The 22955-nt window shown below is 52.8% G+C and overlaps 1 protein-coding gene across 4 annotated transcripts in view; it reads right to left on the bottom strand.

The window, feature by feature from the left end:
* The window catches only part of LOC144769768 (N-acyl-aromatic-L-amino acid amidohydrolase (carboxylate-forming)-like), a 263725-nt gene that overhangs the window by 157956 nt on the left and 82814 nt on the right, over positions 1 to 22955 (bottom strand). The window contains exon 1 of one of the 4 annotated variants that reach the window (XM_078653985.1): positions 7290 to 7467. The exons of the other annotated variants lie outside the window; for them this stretch is intronic. The gene's annotated coding sequence lies outside the window, so the exon portion shown is untranslated. Of the gene's footprint in view, positions 1 to 7289; positions 7468 to 22955 lie in introns of those variants that run through there. 4 annotated transcript variants of the gene reach the window in all.

The following is a 22955-nucleotide window of genomic DNA, read 5'->3' as shown; positions in this document are numbered from 1 at the left end:
TTTTCTTAAGTTTTAACAGCCCCCATTTAACTTTGGCAGGGCCTACTCTAAATTGGAAACCTTTTTTAGGGAGAGTCCCCACCTGCATTATGTAAGATTTTGAGTTGTTGACAGATAAATCTCAATCCAACATAAATTTAGTAAATGTGTCTAATAGAGATTGGAGGCCCCTAGCAGTCCTAGATAAAAGAACGGCGTCATCCGCATACAATAAAACAGGGAGACCACGTCGCCCTACATATGGATAGTCAACCCTCATCGATATTAAAGCCCTATCTAAGTCATTGATGTAGAGGTTAAACAAAATTTGGCCAAGATACAACTTTGACAGACACCCCTCTTTATAGCAAAGTCCAGGGAGACACGGAGGTCCTGGAAGAATCTGACATTGGCCTTGGCTGCCCTGTGAAGGTCCTCAAGAAAGTTAACTATATTGTTATCTATCCCCATACCCTTCATGGACTGCCACAATTTGGCCCTGTTCATGTAATCAAACGCGGAAGACAAGTCCATGAAGGCTAGGTAAATAGATCCTGAACGTGCAACAGTGTATTTGCTAAGTAACATAGTTAGGTTAAGGCATTGTGCCACGGTTGACTAACTCGGGCAGAATCCATATTGAACATCGGCAATTATCTTACAGTCCTCAGCCCAAGTGGACAATCGTTCTAATAATACGTGGCCCACAACTTTAACCAAGGAATCCAGCAGTGAGATTGGCCTCTAGCAAAATGTGCTATTCCGATCACCCTTCTTAAAAACAGGTACAATAGTTGAAGAGGCCCATGACTCCGGGCAGCCGTTCCTGGCCGCTGCGTTAAACACAGCCATAAGGACCGGCGCCCAGAAGAGTGTGTCAGACTTAAAAACATAAGGCGAGATGCCATCTGGACCCGGAGCTTTGTTGCAGGTTAACCGGGCGATACCAACCTCAATCTCCCCCTGCTAAAAAACCACTGTAGGAGGGTCCATGTCACGGCCTGAATGACTTAATTGCTCCGTTGGACTATCAAATATGGTTTTAAAGTGGGCCACCCATTCGTCCTCTGTAATATGCGAGCCTAGTTCACCCCCTACTTCTTGCTCTGGAAACAAGTGAGAGAGTGTGAGTAAGATTGGGTTTATTTGTATGTTTATGATTGTGAGTCTGCCGCCGGCCATGGCATACTCAATATAACTCTGGTTTTATGGCGGCACCCGAGGTAACGTGCTGCTGCTGGCACAGTGGAGATAATTCACACCATAAGAATGGGAACACGTTTCACAATGCGGGCCCTGACGTACTGGAAGTCATTCTTGGCATGGTTCCAGTGGAAAAATGCTGGCACTTGCATACTGGAGGAAATTCACAGCATGGGGAATCTGTGGCAAAATTCAGGACCTGGGACTATGGAGGTAATTCTTGGCATAAGGGAGGACACCCAAGGCAAAATGCAGACTCTGCAATACTGGACATAAAGCGGAACCTATGAAAAAGAGCTGGGCATGGCGTTCTGAAGTCATGTCATTGCCTTAGAGGTTAGCAAAAAACACAGTTGATGGACCGCATGTAGAACAATGTCATACATTCACCCCAGTACAAGGATCTGGGCCTAAATCCATCGTTTTTTTGCACTCCACACCACCCTGGGTTAGACACTGGCTATATGCAAATCAGCTCTGACCCTGTGCCTCATGGGAACAGTCCAGTCCGAACTACCAAGCCATGTCTTTCCCAGAACGGAATCAAGCATCCAAGGACCGGTTTCTGGCTATCAGCCTTCATTCAGCCTGGATAGCTTGACTCCAGTGGTGTGGAGAGCCTGGGCTCACGTCTGAGCATATCCAGCCCACTCGGGGTGAAAATAGCAAAAAACACAGTTGATGGACAGAATGTAGAACAATGTCATACATTCACCCCAGTACAAGGATCTGGGCCTAAAGCCATCGTTTTTTTGCATTCCACACCACCCTGGGTTAGACACTGGCTATATGCAAATCAGCTCTGACCCTGTGCCTCATGGGAACAGTCCAGTCCGAACTACCAAGCCATGTCTTTCCCAGAACGGAATCAAGCATCCAAGGAACGGTTTCTGGATATCAGCCTTCATTCAGCCTGGATAGCTTGACTCCAGTGGTGTATGCCTTAGAGGTGGCAGCCATGGCAGTGGGCAGGGTTGAAGGATGCAAACCATGATAAAATGCTAGCTCTGAATTACTGGAGGCAATTTTTGACATGCGGGCCATCCATGGTATTTGAGCAATCCCTGTGGCAAAACTCCAGTACTGGAATATTGTATGTAATTATTGCCATAGGGGGTACCCATAACAAAAGGCTGGCATTGGCACAGTGAATGTAATTCTTAATATATGGGCAACTCTCAAGGCAAATTGATGCTTCTGAAATCTAGTTGTCATTTAAAAAAAAATATCCACTTGTCCCTTGTGCTGCCATTCACAGAGGTGATAAGCTATGGCTATATTCTCATTATATACAAGCTTTGCTAATAGCGTCTCTGATTATGCCAGAGCCCATATTTTGTCAATGTTTGGATCCACAAAACCGGCCTGCAGCACTGTTGCTTTTGTTACTTGGGGCCGATATTGCAGCATCGCTGCACAACCGGCCCCCAATTGCCAAACGGCCCCCACTGTTCCAAAACTGCCCCCCCCCCACCCTTCCAGCCTCCCGGGGAAATGCCCGATGCCGGCAACGGCCAGTCTGGCCCTGGCGACAAATGTACATGTTTAAGGGGATCCACAGACTCCTCTCCAATTTCTATCCACAATGGAAAAAGTTGGAAATTTACTCCTGCCAAAGGTAGGAGTAAAACGTTTTTCATGATGAGGAAAAAGAGGGTTTAACAAAAAGTTCATTTTTCAATTGCTGAGCAGATTTCCGCATGAGGAAAAATGTATCTGTGCATATTTGCTCATAAGAAAATAAATATTACATTTACTAGAAGTACCGTTTCCAGGCCTATGTAACTTGTTAATTCCTGAAAGTCATAAATCTGAACAAATAGAAGGATGTACACCTGCGGGTGCACTTTTTAGAAAAAACTAATTGGCATACATCAAACACATTTTACTAAATGATGCCTTAGAGCAATGCTATTGAAAGTTGCACAATAGTTCAGCAAAGTTTAGTTCAAGTTGCAGTTTTTCTGCACATTTTATTTTGAAACCAATCACCAGTCTTGCTATCATTCTTCTAAATGTTTTGCATATAATCATAAGTAGCATTACTTTGTTACATTTTGAGAACGTGTAGACATTATATACTGGAACTTCTGTCAGTGATGCAAGCAGAGCTCAGAACTCACTGCATTTCCTTACAGCACTCACCAGAACAGTGAAGACATTTGTATTCATGAATCCTATATATAGGTTTGAACAACTTATACATAGGGATGCACATCTTGCCTTAGTGGCAGGCAGTCCCTTTCAGAGGTCCCAAATCCTGTGATACTGTAAACTGACAGCCAAAGAGCTTGTGTGGGACGGGGCTAGGCATAGTTGTTCACTGGTCAAAATAAACATAAAAACTGGTTGTCCTTCAACACAAACAACATGTTCTGGGTCATAGGAAATCCATATCCCCGCTTTGATATGGTAGATCCCTCTGATATTGTATGTAACACTGACACAGTCCTTTCCTTTCTTCTTAAATTCTATGCAATACTCAGATATTGTATGTAACAATGACTCTTCTTTCATTACATCCAATATTGTATGGTACACTAAGATACTCATTTCATTACCTCTGATGTTGTATTTCACACCAATTCACTTATTTAATTACCTCTGATATTGTGTGTAACACTGACACTCCTTTCCTTACCTCTGATACTCTATGTTACACTAAGATACTTATGTCATTACCTCTGATATTGAATTTTACACTAACATATTAATTTCAGTTCCTCTGATATAGTATGTTACACTAATATACTCATGCCATTACCTATGATATTGTATGTAACATTAACACTCCTTTCCAAACCTCTGATGTAGTATGTAACACTAAGATATTCATTTCATTACCTCTCATATTGTATGTAACATTAACACTCCTTTCCAAACCTCTGATATAGTATATAACACTACAATACCCATTCATTACCTCTGATATTGTATGTAACATTAACACTCCTTTCCTTACTTCTGATAATCTATGTAACACCAAGATGCTCATTTCATTACCTCTCATATTGTATGCAACACTAAGATACTAATTTCATTACCTCTGCTATTGTATGTTACACTAAGATACTCATGTCATTACCTCTGCTATAGTATGTAACACTAAGATACTCATTTAATTACCTCTGATATTGTATGTAACACTAAGATACTCATTTCATTACCTCTGATATTGTATGTAACACTAAGATACTCATTTCATTACCTCTGATATTGTATGTAACATTAACACTCCTTTCCTTTCCGCAGAAATCGTATGCAACACTCAGATATTGTATGTAACACTGACTCTTCTTTCATTACTTCTCATATTGTATATAACACTAAGATACTCATTTCACTACCTCTGATATTGTATGTAACATGTACACTCCGTTCCTTACCTCTGATACTGTATGTAACACTAAGATACTCGTTTCATTACCTCTCATATTGTATTTAACATTAACACTCCATTCCTTACCTCTGATACTGTATGTAACACAAAGGTACTCAATTCATTACCTCTCATTTTGTATCAACACTAAGATACTCATTCATTACCTCTGATACTGTATGTAACATTAAAGATACTTATTTCATTACCTCTCACATTGTACGTTGCACTAAGATACTAATTTCAATACCTCTCATATTGTATGTTGCACTTAGATACTCATTTCATTACCTCTGATATTGTATGTAACACTGACTCCTTTAATTAAGTCTGATACTGTATGTAACACTCAATACTCATTTCATTACCTCTGATGTTGTATGTGACACTGACACTCCTTTCCTTACCTCTGATAATGTATATTACACTTAGATACTCATTTCATTACCTCTGATATTGTATGTAACACTAACACTCCTTTCTGTAGCTCTGATACTGTATTTTACACTAATATACTCATTTCATTACCTCTAATATTGTATGTAACACTAAGATACTCATTTCATTACCGCTCATATTGTATGTTACACTAAGATACTCATGTCATTACCTCTCATATTGTATGGAAGACTAAGATACTCATTTCATTACCTCTGATATTGTATGTAACATTAACCCTCCTTTTCTTTCCTCTGAAATTGTATGCAACATTCAGATATTGTATGTAACACTGACTCTTCTTCCATTACTTCTCATATTGTATATAACAATAAGATACTCATTTCATTACCTCTGATATTGTATGTAACATTTACACTCCTTTTCTTACTGCTGATTCTGTATGTAACACTAAGATACTCGTTTCATTACCTCTCTTATTGTATTCAACATTAACACTCCTTTCCTTACCTCTGATACTGTATGTAACACAAAGATGCTCATTTCATTACCTCTCATTTTGTAGCAAGACTAAGATACTCATTCATTCCTCCGATACTGTGTGTAACATTAAAAGATACTTATTTCATTACCTCTCATATTGTATGTAACACTAAGATACTCATTTCATTACCTCTGATATTGTATGTAACACTAACACTCCTTTCCTTACCTCTGATATTGATAAAAGATACTCATTTCATTACCTCTGATATTGGATGTAACACTAAGATACTCATTTCATTACCTCTGATACTGCATGTGACACTGACACTCCTTTCCTTACCTCTGATACTGTTTGTTACACTAAGATACTAATTTCATTACCTCTGATATTGTATGTAACATTAACACTCCTCTCCTTTCCCCTGAAATCGTATGCAGCACTCAGATGTACTGTATGTAACACAAAGATACTCATTTTATTACCTCTCATATTGTAGCAACAGTAAGATACTCATTCATTCCTCTGATACTGTATGTAACACTAAAAAATACTTATTTCATTACCTCTCATATTGTATGTTTCACTAAGATACTCATTTAATTACCTCTCAGATTGTATGTAACACTGACTCCTTTCATTAACTCTGATACTGTATGTAACACTCAATACTCATTTCATTACCTCTGATGTCGTATGTGACACTGACACCCCTTTCCTTACCTCTGATACTGTATATTACACTAAGATACTCATTTCATTACCTCTGATATTGTATGTAACACTAACACTCCTTTCTTTACCTCTGATACTGTATGTTACACTAATATACTTATTTCATTACCTCTGATATTGTAACACTAAGATACTCATTTCATTACCTCTGATACTGTATGAGACACTGACACTCCTTTCCTTACCTCTGATACTGTATATTCCACTAAGATACTCATTTCATTACCTTTGATATTGTATATAATATTGACACTGCTTTCCTTACATCTAATACTCTATTTTACACTAAGAAACTCATTTCATTTCCTCTGGTACTGTATGTAACACTAAGATACTTATTTCATTACCTCTCGTATTGTATATTACACTAAGATATTCATTTTATTACCTGATATTGTATGTAACACTGACTCCTCTTTCATTACCTCAGATACTGTATGTAACACTCATTTCATTACCTCCCATATTGCATGTAACAATGAAACAATCATTTCATTACCTGATTACATTGTGTTAGCAACATACTAATGTAATTACCGCTGATACTGAATGTAACTACGTAACACACCACATTAAATCTAACATTCTATATGCCACTGAGACACAACTATCATTATCTTTGATATTGTTTGTAATGGAGACATTCATTTCACTATCTATGATATTGTAACACGGAGACACCCCTTTCACTCTGAAACCTTCCCTGATAGAGTCACTTAGTTAATTTCCTCTGAGATTTTATGTCACACTGAGATCATTCATTGTTGTGATGCTTAAATAGACTCACCTTTCATTACCTCTGATAATGCATGCTACAAAGGTACTCCTTTCATCGGCACTGTACCTAACGCTGAGACACTCCATCCGTTACCTCTGATACTGCATGCTACAAAGACACTCCTTTCATCCCCACGTAGACTGTATCTAATTCGAGACACTCCATTTGTTACCTCTGATTCTGTATGCTACAAAGACACTCCTTTCATCGCCACGTAGACTGTATTTGACTCTGAGACACTCCTTTCATTACCTCTGATACTATATGCTACAAAGACACTCCTTTCATCGCCACGTAGACTGTATTTGACTCTGAGACACTCCTTTCGTTACCTGTGTCGGTCTCTCTCCAGTGTCCAGGCTCCTCCTCTGGTGATCTGTTGGTCTCAGGCCCAGCGGATCTCTCCCCTTCGCCACCCCATGGCCCTTATAATGTCTGCAGCGCCTGCTCCCTGCTGGGTTAATGTGTGAGTGAATTGGCCCAGTGCACAGCAGTGAAGGGGACTGCAGTGTTAGCCGTTTTTTGTGAACTTTGCACGAAATGCCAGTTGTGGATTCTGGCCAGGACCGTGCTTGGGCAGGGGGTTTGGAGGTCATGACCTCTGTACATTGTCCATTAACTGAAGCAGATTGCGGCGCGCGGGGGGGGGGGGGGGCAGCCCGTCCCCTGCACGATCACTGGCGCGTGCACTGGTAATCACTCAGTGAACTTTAACCAGTTAACAGGGAGGCACGGAGTGTCGGCTGAGTCCGAAGGGAAAGGGAGAGACACACAAGGCAGAGGAGAGAGTACAGGCGGCAGGGACGGGGGCCATGAGAGGAGAGAGGCAGTGACAGGGTGGAGAGAGTGAGACGGAGAGGAGAGAGTGAGACGGAGAGGAGAGAGTGAGACAGGAGAGGAGAGAGTCCAGGCACACAAAGATGAAAGGGACAGGGAGCGTGAGAGGAGAGTGACTGTGACAGGGTGGAGAGACAGGAGGGCAGAGGAGAGAGTCTGTGACAGGGTGGAGAGACAGGAGGGGGGAGAAGAGAGGCTGTGACAGGGTGGAGAGACAGGAGGGGAGAGAAGAGAGGCTGTGACAGGGTGGAGAGACAGGAGGGCAGAGGAGAGAGTCTGTGACAGGGTGGAGAGACAGGAGGGGAGAGAAGAGAGGCTGTGACAGGGTGGAGAGACAGGAGGGCAGAGGAGAGAGTCTGTAACAGGGTGGAGAGACAGGAGGGCAGAGGAGAGAGTCTGTGACAGGGTGAAGAGACAGGAGGGCAGAGGAGAGAGTCTGTGACAGGGTGGAGAGACAGGAGGGGAGAGAAGAGAGGCTGTGACAGGGTGGAGAGACAGGAGGGCAGAGGAGAGAGTCTGTAACAGGGTGGAGAGACAGGAGGGCAGAGGAGAGAGTCTGTGACAGGGTGAAGAGACAGGAGGGCAGAGGAGAGAGTCTGTGACAGGGTGGAGAGACAGGAGGGCAGAGGAGAGAGTCTGTGACAGGGTGAAGAGACAGGAGGGCAGAGGAGAGAGTCTGTGACAGGGTGGAGAGACAGGAGGGGGGAGAAGAGAGGCTGTGACAGGGTGGAGAGACAGGAGGGGAGAGAAGAGAGGCTGTGACAGGGTGGAGAGACAGGAGGGCAGAGGAGAGAGTCTGTGACAGGGTGGAGAGACAGGAGGGGAGAGAAGAGAGGCTGTGACAGGGTGGAGAGACAGGAGGGCAGAGGAGAGAGTCTGTAACAGGGTGGAGAGACAGGAGGGCAGAGGAGAGAGTCTGTGACAGGGTGAAGAGACAGGAGGGCAGAGGAGAGAGTCTGTGACAGGGTGGAGAGACAGGAGGGGAGAGAAGAGAGGCTGTGACAGGGTGGAGAGACAGGAGGGCAGAGGAGAGAGTCTGTAACAGGGTGGAGAGACAGGAGGGCAGAGGAGAGAGTCTGTGACAGGGTGAAGAGACAGGAGGGCAGAGGAGAGAGTCTGTGACAGGGTGGAGAGACAGGAGGGCAGAGGAGAGAGTCTGTGACAGGGTGAAGAGACAGGAGGGCAGAGGAGAGAGTCTATGACAGGGTGGAGAGACAGGAGGGCAGAGGAGAGAGGCTGTGACAGGGTGAAGAGACAGGAGGGCAGAGGAGATAGTCTGTGACAGGGTGGAGAGACAGGAGGGCAGAGGAGAGAGGCGGTGACAGGGTGGAGAGACAGGAGGGCAGAGGAGAGAGGCTGTGACAGGGTGGAGAGACAGGAGGGCAGAGGAGAGAGTCTGTAACAGGGTGGAGAGACAGGAGGGCAGAGGAGAGGGTCTGTGACAGGGTGGAGAGACAGGAGGGCAGAGGAGACAGTCTGTAACAGGGTGGAGAGACAGGAGGGCAGAGGAGAGGGTCTGTGACAGGGTGGAGAGACAGGAGGGCAGAGGAGAGAGTCTGTGACAGGGTGAAGAGACAGGAGGGCAGAGGAGAGAGTCTGTAACAGGGTGGAGAGACAGGAGGGCAGAGGAGAGAGTCTGTAACAGGGTGGAGAGACAGGAGGGGAGAGGAGAGAGGCTGTGACAGGGTGGAGAGACAGGAGGGCAGAGGAGAGAGTCTGTAACAGGGTGGAGAGACAGGAGGGCAGAGGAGAGAGTCTGTGACAGGGTGAAGAGACAGGAGGGCAGAGGAGAGAGGCTGTGACAGGGTGGAGAGACAGGAGGGCAGAGGAGAGAGTCTGTAACAGGGTGAAGAGACAGGAGGGGAGAGAAGAGAGGCTGTGACAGGGTGGAGAGACAGGAGGACAGAGGAGAGAGGCTGTGACAGGGTGGAGAGACAGGAGGGGAGAGAAGAGAGGCTGTAACAGGGTGGAGAGACAGGAGGGCAGAGGAGATAGTCTGTGACAGGGTGGAGAGACAGGGGGCAGAGGAGTGAGGCTGTGACAGGGTGGAGAGACAGGAGGGCAGAGGAGAGAGGCTGTGACAGGGTGGAGAGACAGGAGGGCAGAGGAGAGAGGCTGTGACAGGGTGGAGAGACAGGAGGGCAGAGGAGAGAGGCTGTGACAGGGTGGAGAGACAGGAGGGCAGAGGAGAGAGGCTGTGACAGGGTGGAGAGACAGGAGGGCAGAGGAGAGAGGCTGTGACAGGGTGGAGAGACAGGAGGGCGGAGGAGAGAGGCTGTGACAGGGTGGAGAGACAGGAGGGCAGAGGAGAGAGGCTGTGACAGGGTGGAGAGACAGGAGGGCAGAGGAGAGAGGCTGTGACAGGGTGGAGAGACAGGAGGGCAGAGGAGAGAGGCTGTGACAGGGTGGAGAGACAGGAGGGCAGAGGAGAGAGTCTGTGACAGGGTGGAGAGACAGGAGGGCAGAGGAGAGAGTCTGTGACAGGGTGGAGAGACCGGAGGGCAGAGGAGAGAGGCTGTGACAGGGAGAAAAGAGAGGCTGTGACAGGGTGGAGAGACAGGAGGCCAGAGGAGAGAGGCTGTGACAGGGTGGAGAGACAGGAGGGCAGAGGAGAGAGGCTGTGACAGGGTGGAGAGACAGGAGGGCAGAGGAGAGAGTCTGTGACAGGGTGAAGAGACAGGAGGGCAGAGGAGAGAGTCTGTGACAGGGTGGAGAGACAGGAGGGCAGAGGAGAGAGGCGGTGACAGGGTGGAGAGACAGGAGGGCAGAGGAGAGAGGCTGTGACAGGGTGGAGAGACAGGAGGGCAGAGGAGAGAGTCTGTAACAGGGTGGAGAGACAGGAGGGCAGAGGAGAGGGTCTGTGACAGGGTGGAGAGACAGGAGGGCAGAGGAGACAGTCTGTAACAGGGTGGAGAGACAGGAGGGCAGAGGAGAGGGTCTGTGACAGGGTGGAGAGACAGGAGGGCAGAGGAGAGAGTCTGTGACAGGGTGAAGAGACAGGAGGGCAGAGGAGAGAGTCTGTAACAGGGTGGAGAGACAGGAGGGCAGAGGAGAGAGTCTGTAACAGGGTGGAGAGACAGGAGGGGAGAGGAGAGAGGCTGTGACAGGGTGGAGAGACAGGAGGGCAGAGGAGAGAGTCTGTAACAGGGTGGAGAGACAGGAGGGCAGAGGAGAGAGTCTGTGACAGGGTGAAGAGACAGGAGGGCAGAGGAGAGAGGCTGTGACAGGGTGGAGAGACAGGAGGGCAGAGGAGAGAGTCTGTAACAGGGTGAAGAGACAGGAGGGGAGAGAAGAGAGGCTGTGACAGGGTGGAGAGACAGGAGGACAGAGGAGAGAGGCTGTGACAGGGTGGAGAGACAGGAGGGGAGAGAAGAGAGGCTGTAACAGGGTGGAGAGACAGGAGGGCAGAGGAGATAGTCTGTGACAGGGTGGAGAGACAGGGGGCAGAGGAGTGAGGCTGTGACAGGGTGGAGAGACAGGAGGGCAGAGGAGAGAGGCTGTGACAGGGTGGAGAGACAGGAGGGCAGAGGAGAGAGGCTGTGACAGGGTGGAGAGACAGGAGGGCAGAGGAGAGAGGCTGTGACAGGGTGGAGAGACAGGAGGGCAGAGGAGAGAGGCTGTGACAGGGTGGAGAGACAGGAGGGCAGAGGAGAGAGGCTGTGACAGGGTGGAGAGACAGGAGGGCGGAGGAGAGAGGCTGTGACAGGGTGGAGAGACAGGAGGGCAGAGGAGAGAGGCTGTGACAGGGTGGAGAGACAGGAGGGCAGAGGAGAGAGGCTGTGACAGGGTGGAGAGACAGGAGGGCAGAGGAGAGAGGCTGTGACAGGGTGGAGAGACAGGAGGGCAGAGGAGAGAGTCTGTGACAGGGTGGAGAGACAGGAGGGCAGAGGAGAGAGTCTGTGACAGGGTGGAGAGACCGGAGGGCAGAGGAGAGAGGCTGTGACAGGGAGAAAAGAGAGGCTGTGACAGGGTGGAGAGACAGGAGGCCAGAGGAGAGAGGCTGTGACAGGGTGGAGAGACAGGAGGGCAGAGGAGAGAGGCTGTGACAGAGTGGAGAGACAGGAGGGCAGAGGAGAGAGTCTGTGACAGGGTGAAGAGACAGGAGGGCAGAGGAGAGAGTCTGTGACAGGGTGGAGAGACAGGAGGGCAGAGGAGAGAGTCTGTGACAGGGTGGAGAGACAGGAGGGCAGCGGAGAGAGGCTGTGACAGGGTGGAGAGACAGGAGGGCAGAGGAGAGAGTCTGTGACAGGGTGGAGAGACAGGAGGGCAGAGGAGAGGGTCTGTGACAGGGTGGACAGACAGGAGGGCAGAGGAGATAGTCTGTGACAGGGTGGAGAGACAGGAGGGCAGAGGAGAGAGGCGGTGACAGGGTGGAGAGACAGGAGGGCAGAGGAGAGAGGCTGTGACAGGGTGGAGAGACAGGAGGGCAGAGGAGAGAGTCTGTAACAGGGTGGAGAGACAGGAGGGCAGAGGAGAGGGTCTGTGACAGGGTGGAGAGACAGGAGGGCAGAGGAGACAGTCTGTAACAGGGTGGAGAGACAGGAGGGCAGAGGAGAGGGTCTGTGACAGGGTGGAGAGACAGGAGGGCAGAGGAGAGAGTCTGTGACAGGGTGAAGAGACAGGAGGGCAGAGGAGAGAGTCTGTAACAGGGTGGAGAGACAGGAGGGCAGAGGAGAGAGTCTGTAACAGGGTGGAGAGACAGGAGGGGAGAGGAGAGAGGCTGTGACAGGGTGGAGAGACAGGAGGGCAGAGGAGAGAGTCTGTAACAGGGTGGAGAGACAGGAGGGCAGAGGAGAGAGTCTGTGACAGGGTGAAGAGACAGGAGGGCAGAGGAGAGAGGCTGTGACAGGGTGGAGAGACAGGAGGGCAGAGGAGAGAGTCTGTAACAGGGTGAAGAGACAGGAGGGGAGAGAAGAGAGGCTGTGACAGGGTGGAGAGACAGGAGGACAGAGGAGAGAGGCTGTGACAGGGTGGAGAGACAGGAGGGGAGAGAAGAGAGGCTGTAACAGGGTGGAGAGACAGGAGGGCAGAGGAGATAGTCTGTGACAGGGTGGAGAGACAGGGGGCAGAGGAGTGAGGCTGTGACAGGGTGGAGAGACAGGAGGGCAGAGGAGAGAGGCTGTGACAGGGTGGAGAGACAGGAGGGCAGAGGAGAGAGGCTGTGACAGGGTGGAGAGACAGGAGGGCAGAGGAGAGAGGCTGTGACAGGGTGGAGAGACAGGAGGGCAGAGGAGAGAGGCTGTGACAGGGTGGAGAGACAGGAGGGCAGAGGAGAGAGGCTGTGACAGGGTGGAGAGACAGGAGGGCGGAGGAGAGAGGCTGTGACAGGGTGGAGAGACAGGAGGGCAGAGGAGAGAGGCTGTGACAGGGTGGAGAGACAGGAGGGCAGAGGAGAGAGGCTGTGACAGGGTGGAGAGACAGGAGGGCAGAGGAGAGAGGCTGTGACAGGGTGGAGAGACAGGAGGGCAGAGGAGAGAGTCTGTGACAGGGTGGAGAGACAGGAGGGCAGAGGAGAGAGTCTGTGACAGGGTGGAGAGACCGGAGGGCAGAGGAGAGAGGCTGTGACAGGGAGAAAAGAGAGGCTGTGACAGGGTGGAGAGACAGGAGGCCAGAGGAGAGAGGCTGTGACAGGGTGGAGAGACAGGAGGGCAGAGGAGAGAGGCTGTGACAGGGTGGAGAGACAGGAGGGCAGAGGAGAGAGTCTGTGACAGGGTGAAGAGACAGGAGGGCAGAGGAGAGAGTCTGTGACAGGGTGGAGAGACAGGAGGGCAGAGGAGAGAGGCGGTGACAGGGTGGAGAGACAGGAGGGCAGAGGAGAGAGGCTGTGACAGGGTGGAGAGACAGGAGGGCAGAGGAGAGAGTCTGTAACAGGGTGGAGAGACAGGAGGGCAGAGGAGAGGGTCTGTGACAGGGTGGAGAGACAGGAGGGCAGAGGAGACAGTCTGTAACAGGGTGGAGAGACAGGAGGGCAGAGGAGAGGGTCTGTGACAGGGTGGAGAGACAGGAGGGCAGAGGAGAGAGTCTGTGACAGGGTGAAGAGACAGGAGGGCAGAGGAGAGAGTCTGTAACAGGGTGGAGAGACAGGAGGGCAGAGGAGAGAGTCTGTAACAGGGTGGAGAGACAGGAGGGGAGAGGAGAGAGGCTGTGACAGGGTGGAGAGACAGGAGGGCAGAGGAGAGAGTCTGTAACAGGGTGGAGAGACAGGAGGGCAGAGGAGAGAGTCTGTGACAGGGTGAAGAGACAGGAGGGCAGAGGAGAGAGGCTGTGACAGGGTGGAGAGACAGGAGGGCAGAGGAGAGAGTCTGTAACAGGGTGAAGAGACAGGAGGGGAGAGAAGAGAGGCTGTGACAGGGTGGAGAGACAGGAGGACAGAGGAGAGAGGCTGTGACAGGGTGGAGAGACAGGAGGGGAGAGAAGAGAGGCTGTAACAGGGTGGAGAGACAGGAGGGCAGAGGAGATAGTCTGTGACAGGGTGGAGAGACAGGGGGCAGAGGAGTGAGGCTGTGACAGGGTGGAGAGACAGGAGGGCAGAGGAGAGAGGCTGTGACAGGGTGGAGAGACAGGAGGGCAGAGGAGAGAGGCTGTGACAGGGTGGAGAGACAGGAGGGCAGAGGAGAGAGGCTGTGACAGGGTGGAGAGACAGGAGGGCAGAGGAGAGAGGCTGTGACAGGGTGGAGAGACAGGAGGGCAGAGGAGAGAGGCTGTGACAGGGTGGAGAGACAGGAGGGCGGAGGAGAGAGGCTGTGACAGGGTGGAGAGACAGGAGGGCAGAGGAGAGAGGCTGTGACAGGGTGGAGAGACAGGAGGGCAGAGGAGAGAGGCTGTGACAGGGTGGAGAGACAGGAGGGCAGAGGAGAGAGGCTGTGACAGGGTGGAGAGACAGGAGGGCAGAGGAGAGAGTCTGTGACAGGGTGGAGAGACAGGAGGGCAGAGGAGAGAGTCTGTGACAGGGTGGAGAGACCGGAGGGCAGAGGAGAGAGGCTGTGACAGGGAGAAAAGAGAGGCTGTGACAGGGTGGAGAGACAGGAGGCCAGAGGAGAGAGGCTGTGACAGGGTGGAGAGACAGGAGGGCAGAGGAGAGAGGCTGTGACAGAGTGGAGAGACAGGAGGGCAGAGGAGAGAGTCTGTGACAGGGTGAAGAGACAGGAGGGCAGAGGAGAGAGTCTGTGACAGGGTGGAGAGACAGGAGGGCAGAGGAGAGAGTCTGTGACAGGGTGGAGAGACAGGAGGGCAGCGGAGAGAGGCTGTGACAGGGTGGAGAGACAGGAGGGCAGAGGAGAGAGTCTGTGACAGGGTGGAGAGACAGGAGGGCAGAGGAGAGGGTCTGTGACAGGGTGGACAGACAGGAGGGCAGAGGAAAGAGGCTGTGACAGGGTGGAGAGACAGGAGGGGAGAGAAGAGAGGCTGTGACAGGGTGGAGAGACAGGAGGGCAGAGGAGAGAGTCTGTAACAGGGTGGAGAGACAGGAGGGGAGAGAAGAGAGGCTGTGACAGGGTGGAGAGACAGGAGGGCAGAGGAGAGAGGCTGTGACAGGGTGGAGAGACAGGAGGGCAGAGGAGAGAGTCTGTAACAGGGTGGAGAGACAGGAGGGCAGAGGAGAGAGTCTGTAACAGGGTGGAGAGACAGGAGGGCAGAGGAGAGAGTCTGTAACAGGGTGGAGAGACAGGAGGGGAGAGGAGAGAGGCTGTGACAGGGTGGAGAGACAGGAGGGCAGAGGAGAGAGGCTGTGACAGGGTGGAGAGACAGGAGGGCAGAGGAGAGAGTCTGTGACAGGGTGGAGAGACAGGAGGGCAGAGGAGAGAGTCTGTGACAGGGTGGAGAGACAGGAGGGCAGAGGAGAGAGTCTGTGACAGGGTGAGAGACAGGAGGGCAGAGGAGAGAGTCTGTGACAGGGTGGAGAGACAGGAGGGCAGAGGAGAGAGGCTGTGACAGGGTGGAGAGACAGGAGGGCAGAGGAGAGAGGCTGTGACAGGGTGGAGAGACAGGAGGGCAGGGGAGAGAGTCTGTGACAGGGTGAAGAGACAGGAGGGCAGAGGAGAGAGTCTGTGACAGGGTGGAGAGACAGGAGGGCAGAGGAGAGAGTCTGTGACAGGGTGGAGAGACAGGAGGGCAGCGGAGAGAGGCTGTGACAGGGTGGAGAGACAGGAGGGCAGAGGAGAGAGTCTGTGACAGGGTGGAGAGACAGGAGGGCAGAGGAGAGGGTCTGTGAGAGGGTGGAGAGACAGGAGGGCAGAGGAGAGAGGCTGTGACAGGGTGGAGAGACAGGAGGGGAGAGAAGAGAGGCTGTGACAGGGTGGAGAGACAGGTGGGCAGAGGAGAGAGTCTGTAACAGGGTGGAGAGACAGGAGGGGAGAGAAGAGAGGCTGTGACAGGGTGGAGAGACAGGAGGGCAGAGGAGAGAGGCTGTGACAGGGTGGAGAGACAGGAGGGCAGAGGAGAGAGTCTGTAACAGGGTGGAGAGACAGGAGGGCAGAGGAGAGAGTCTGTAACAGGGTGGAGAGACAGGAGGGCAGAGGAGAGAGTCTGTAACAGGGTGGAGAGACAGGAGGGGAGAGAAGAGAGGCTGTGACAGGGTGGAGAGACAGGAGGGCAGAGGAGAGAGGCTGTGACAGGGTGGAGAGACAGGAGGGCAGAGGAGAGAGTCTGTGACAGGGTGGAGAGACAGGAGGGCAGAGGAGAGAGTCTGTGACAGGGTGGAGAGACAGGAGGGCAGAGGAGAGAGTCTGTGACAGGGTGAGAGACAGGAGGGCAGAGGAGAGAGTCTGTGACAGGGTGGAGAGACAGGAGGGCAGAGGAGAGAGGCTGTGACAGGGTGGAGAGACAGGAGGGCAGAGGAGAGAGGCTGTGACAGGGTGGAGAGACAGGAGGGCAGAGGAGAGAGTCTGTAACAGGGTGGAGAGACAGGAGGGGAGAGAAGAGAGGCTGTGACAGGGTGGAGAGACAGGAGGGCAGAGGAGAGAGGCTGTGACAGGGTGGAGAGACAGGAGGGCAGAGGAGAGAGGCTGTGACAGGGTGGAGAGACAGGAGGGCAGAGGAGAGAGTCTGTAACAGGGTGGAGAGACAGGAGGGGAGAAAAGAGAGGCTGTGACAGGCTGGAGAGACAGGAGGGCAGAGGAGAGAGTCTGTAACAGGGTGGAGAGACAGGAGGGGAGAGAAGGAGAGACCGGAGGGCAGAGGAGAGAGGCTGTGACAGGGTGGAGAGACAGGAGGGCAGAGGAGAGAGGCTGTGACAGGGTGGAGAGACAGGAGGGCAGAGGAGAGAGGCTGTGACAGGGTGGAGAGACAGGAGGGCAGAGGAGAGAGTCTGTGACAGGGTGAAGAGACAGGAGGGCAGAGGAGAGAGTCTGTGACAGGGTGGAGAGACAGGAGGGCAGAGGAGAGAGTCTGTGACAGGGTGGAGAGACAGGAGGGCAGAGGAGAGAGGCTGTGACAGGGTGGAGAGACAGGAGGGCAGAGGAGAGAGGCTGTGACAGGGTGGAGAGACAGGAGGGGAGAGGAGAGTGACTGTGACAGGGTGGAGAGACAGGAGGGGAGAGAAGAGAGGCTTTGACAGGGTGGAGAGACCGGAGGGGAGAGGAGAGTGACTGTGATAGGGTGGAGAGACAGGAGGGCAGAGGAGAGGGTCTATGACAGGGTTTAGAGACACGAGACAGGAGGGCAGAGGAGAGGGTCTGTGATAGGGTGGAGAGACAGGCGGGCAGAGGAGATGTTCTATAACAAGGTGGAGAGACAGGAGGGCAGAGGAGAGGGTCTGTGACAGGGTGGAGAGACGGGAGGGCAGAGGAGAGGGTCTGTAATAGGGTGGAGAGACAGGAGTGCAGAGGAGAGGGTCTGTGACAGGGTGGAGAGGCAGGAGGGCAGAGGAGAGAGGCTGTGACAGGGTGGAGAGACAGGAGAGGAGAGAGTCTGTGACAGGGTGGAGAGACAGGAGGACAGAGGAGAGGTTCGATGACAGGGTGGAGAGACAGGAGGGCAGAGGAGAGGGTCTGTGATAGGGTGGAGAGACAGGAGGGCAGAGGAGAGGGTCTGTGACAGGGTGGAGAGACAGGAGGGCAGAGGAGAGGGTCTGTGATAGGGTGGAGAGACAGGAGGGCAGAGGAGAGGGTCTGTGACAGGGTGGAGAGACAGGAGGGCAGCGGAGAGAGTCTGTGACAGGGTGGAGAGACAGGAGGGCAGAGGAGAGGGTCTGTGATAGGGTGGAGAGACAGGAGGGCAGAGGAGAGAGTCTGTGACAGGGTGGAGAGACAGGGGGACAGATGAGAGGTTCTATGACAGGGTGGAGAGACAGTAGGGCAGAGGAGAGAGTCTGTGACAGGGTGGAGAGACAGGAGGGCAGAGGAGAGGGTCTGTGATAGGGTGGAGAGACAGGAGGGCAGAGGAGAGAGTCTGTGACAGGGTGGAGAGACAGGAGGACAGATGAGAGGTTCTATGACAGGGTGGAGAGACAGGAGGACAGATGAGAGGTTCTATGACAGGGTGGAGAGACAGGAGGACAGATGAGAGGTTCTATGACTGGGCGGAGAGACAGTAGGGCAGAGGAGAGGGTCTGTGACAGGGTGGAGAGACAGGAGGGCAGAGGAGAGGGTCTGTGATAGGGTGGGGAGACAGGAGGGATGTATGTCAGTACAACGCGATCTAAAAGATCGCGGTACTTGACAACGTGGGCATTACAACGCAAGTCGTTACAACGACTTGCGTTGGAGGGCGCGTATTTTGGAATCTTATAATTTTATAATCGAACACCAGTCCACGTAACAGTAGGGAAGGTGTTGATATATAAAATTACAACATTCCTTGCCCAACAGCGCCATCCAGCGCAAGTCGTAGTAACGACTTGCGTTGTAATGGCAGCGTTGTAAAGGCACTGAGGTGTAAACACCTGGTTCTAAACGATGTTTCCCGACAGGAGGGCAGAGGAGAGGGTCTGTGATAGGGTGGGGAGACAGGAGGGCAGAGGAGAGAATCTGTGACAGGGTGGAGAGACACGAGACAGGAGGGCTGGAGGAGGAAATGTACTCAGAGCTGGAGAGAGGCAGCTATGGTGAGAGCAAGTGAGAATGTGACTGCAGAAATTGGAGGTGGAGCACGAGAGGTGAGAAGTGAGAGCAAAAAATGAACAAGGAATAGAAATAGTACGAAGAGGGAGATATAGAGTCGTGGAGTCAGGGATTATAGCAGTGCTTAACTTGTAAAGCAAGAAGTGCTGGGGCTCTCGGCAGGAGGACACGCAGCTTGCACCACACATTGCCCCAGCTATGCTGCCAATGATAGTAACAGCACAACTACTCATCATCACCCCCACAAGTGTGACGGTTAGACTATTCCAGGCCACCCAAAGCTATAAGAATGGCTTGGGCAGCAGGTAATAGTCTTTTTTAATATATATTCAATTAATAATTACCTGTTGTTGTGGTCATTTCTAAATTAGCCAACAGCGCCACCTTGTGGCACACTGTCACAGGTCCTGATGTTGACAAGTGCTGGGGCTGAGCACCGGAAACCACCGGCTCAAATTGGCACTGGCTACAGGAAGAGACAGGGACAGCAGAGCAAGAGGCCTACAGAGAGAGGTGTCACGAGCAGAGGGAGTGTCACTGCAGAAGACAGAGAGCAATTGAGACCGGAAAAGAGACAGTTGACAGGACCACGAGAGGAGACAGCAGTGTACATCGATAAGAGAGAGTAGGACTGCTGTATAATATTTAGTGCCCCGGCATAGAGTGTATTCCCCACCTCTTCGGGTATCTTGGGACCTCTGCCCTATTGGACAGCGGCGAGAACTGCCCTGTGACCATGAATACAGGAAGATACGTCACAGGCGAAACAAAACTAAAACAAGGGGCCCGCAGAGTTCTTTCCTTTCCATGAACCTGTTTAATCTATCTCACGAATAGCCAATAAGAAGGGGGACCCCTGGTAACGGATAATAGGCAGGTAAAGCAGGGGAAATCAACCAAACTATCGCTCAAGAGATCAACCGGCCTATATATAGGATATGTATAGAGCCCCAAAGGGGTCACACAGTATACGACAACTTGGGGCTTGTAGAGAGCCATCCGGGCTCTCACCTACAATGTATCCTTTTACTGCACGCACGCACACGCAACCTTGGGGCGGGCTCGCCCCTTGGTATAAATAAACAAGCGGAAGACCGCTCGGGGTCTTTCCGGCTAAGTACATTGCTGGTGTCCGTGTGCTTGCTAGCTGTGTGTCCCCACGTGGTAGGCCCCGCATCACCATTCTACATTGGCGACGAGGCCGGTGTTTCCTGGATCCACGTGTGCCTGGGGCCCCGGGTTGCCTGCCCGACGCCTGCCGCACGCTGCGGTGCATGCCGCTGTGTTGTCCCGGCCTCCCGCGCGCTTGAGACCCGCCCACGCGTCTCCCGTGAGGGTGCGCCTTCAGCTGGCGGGACTCGAGGCGGCGGGAGCCGACGTGCGGCCTGCTGCGGGTCCTGCGGGTGAGTGCTCATCTGCCCCGCTTGCGCGGCCCCTGCCTGCCACGCTCCGCTTGTCGCCGCAGGGAAGGCGCGCCTGCAGGCTGCAGGCCTGAGGAGAGGCCCAGCGCACCTCGCAAGACGGCCCGCTCTGGGCCCGCCCCCGCCCTTCGACGACGACGCGCATGAGGCGCCAGTCCTGTGGCACGCGCGGAGACACGGCGCCAGGCCCCCTGCTGTGCCCCTGCCCTCACGACGCTCGAGGGAGGGCGTCGATTTGCCTGAAACACAGGGGGTGATATTAAACAAGCATTGGCCAACACAAGGGGAAACTCATGAACAGTGGCACAATTGTGGCCGTGCCCCATTGACTCTGCCACCACGTTTGGTCCCTGTAGTCTTCATCTTCGCCACTGCTGACTCCTCCTGCGCCACGCCATACAACGCCTCAACACGCAGCGCGGCCTACGCCCCTGCCCTGCGCCTCACGCGGCCGCCACCCCGGAAAGCACCATCAAAGACAGTGTGACGCCTCGCCATGAGCCTAATTGCGCCAGGAGCGGCCCAAGACGGGGCTGGCCAGCCCCCCCAGCAAGCTGTTCAGCAGCAACCGGCTGCGCCCGCCGCCCAACCACAGGCCCTTGCCCAAGCTGGGGCGGGTGCCCCTGCAGGACCTCCCGCACCCGCGCCCCATGCGCATCTGCACGCCGGCGCAGCACCTATACCGCAGTTCAGCGAATCAGCAGACCCGGCAACGGCGGCCGTCCGCTGGAGGGCATGGGTCGGACGCCTCAATCTGTACTTCAGGGGCACGAGAGAAACCGACGGTACGGTGAAGAGGTCGCTCCTCATTCTCTATGGGGGTCAGGAGATCTATGACTTATTTGAATCGCTCCCGAACACTGGAGCCGAGGACAACTATGACGCCGCAGTCGCGGCCCTCAACGCGCACTTTGACCCTCAGTTGAACAATGATTTTGAAAAATTCAAATTCAAGCGCGCATGGCAGCTGGACTCCGAGTCAGTCGACATGTACTACGCTCGACTCCGACGGCTCGCGAGCACGTGTCCTTTCACCAACCCTCGCGACGAAATCAGGGACCAGATCATCGTCGGCTGCAAATCTAAGTTACTGAGAAAGCTGATCCTCCGACAGCCAGGGATCACCCTAGACGAGATCCTCATCCTGGCAAGGTCGCACGAGTTGTCGGATGCCCGGGCGGAAGAGATGGAGGTCGCACTGCGCACCCCGGTGATCGCCCCGTCTGGGACAAGGGCCCCGGCCATCAAAGAAGAGCGGGTGGAGGCGATCCAAAGAAGATTCCCGCCAGCAAGGCCGCGAGGTGGCCCGCCAAGGGACAGCCAGTGCGGGTACTGTGGTGTGGACCATCCTTCCACGGCCACGTGTGGTGCCAAAGGCAAGACGTGCCTCAAGTGTGGGCGCATGAATCACTTCGCTGCTGTCTGCCGGGGAGGGAAGTTCAGGGCAGCAGGCCCGCGCGCCAGAACCGTGACCCAACGGGTCCGACAACTGTCTCTCGACCAGGAGAGACCCCCTCCCGACACGGAGGCTCAAGACCGCCGGCCCAGATATGAGGACGACGAAGACGATGAGGTGTATGTCATCTCCTACGTGAGCCGGGCATCCACGAAAAGACGACCGCCTCCAATGTGTTCCGTCTCAGTGGATGGGACGAGTGTCAACGCGCTGATAGACACAGGGGCGTCCGTGAACGTCATGGACTCGGACCAGTATGAGCGCATGTCCCCAAAGCCGACGCTGGCACCGTCCGCGGCACGCATCTACACCTATGGCGGGACGGAGCCCATGCCTCTTCGTGGAGTGATTCAAACTACAGTGGTCAACGGAGAATATTCGACTGTGACCAGATTCCACATCACCGAGGGCAAGAAAGGCACCCTCCTGAGCTGCCACACAGCAGAGGATCTGGGACTGGTGTTTTTCGCCAACCAAGTACACCAGGCCCACGCTGACTTCATGTTAAAGGACTTCCCAGAACTGTTCAAAGGCCTTGGCAAGCTCAAGGGCAAAAAGTTTAAGCTACACATTGATGCGACGGTGAAGCCTGTCGCTCTCAGACACCGGCGAGTACCTTTTAACCTCAGGCCCCAAGTTGAGGAAGAGCTTCGCAAGCTTGAGGAGTTGGGAGTGATCGAGAAAGTGTCGGGCCCGACACCCTGGGTCTCGCCCCTGGTGGTTGCCCCCAAACCGAAGCAGCCGGGAGCCATACGTCTGTGCGTGGACATGAGGCTCCCCAACACCGCTGTCAAGCGCGAACGGCACATCACCCCCACTATGGACGATATTATAGCTGACCTCAACGGGGCGAAATGGTTTTCCAAACTAGACCTCAACTCCGGCTATCACCAGCTGGAGCTGGAGCCGGCTAGCAGGTACATCACCACGTTTTCGACGCACGTGGGGCTGCGTCGCTACACTCGGCTCAGTTTTGGGGTCTCGTCGGCCGCCGAGGTCTTCCAGAACGCCATTCGCGAGGTGCTCTCCGGACTAAAAGGGGTGATCAACCTGAGTGATGACATCCTAGTTTACTCAACGACCCTAGAGGAGCATCACGCCAACTTGAGGGCGACCCTGCAGAGACTCGCCGATAGCGGCCTCACCCTCCACCGCGCCAAATGTGCCTTCTATCAGGAGTCAGTGGACTTCTTTGGATATATCTTTACGAGGGAAGGCCTTAAAGTT

Source organism: Lissotriton helveticus, chromosome 1_1, assembly GCF_964261635.1.
Source record: "Lissotriton helveticus chromosome 1_1, aLisHel1.1, whole genome shotgun sequence".
NCBI lineage: Eukaryota > Metazoa > Chordata > Amphibia > Caudata > Salamandridae > Lissotriton > Lissotriton helveticus.
Note: the sequence above shows the minus strand (reverse complement) of the source record. Positions and strands in the feature narration are given on the sequence as shown.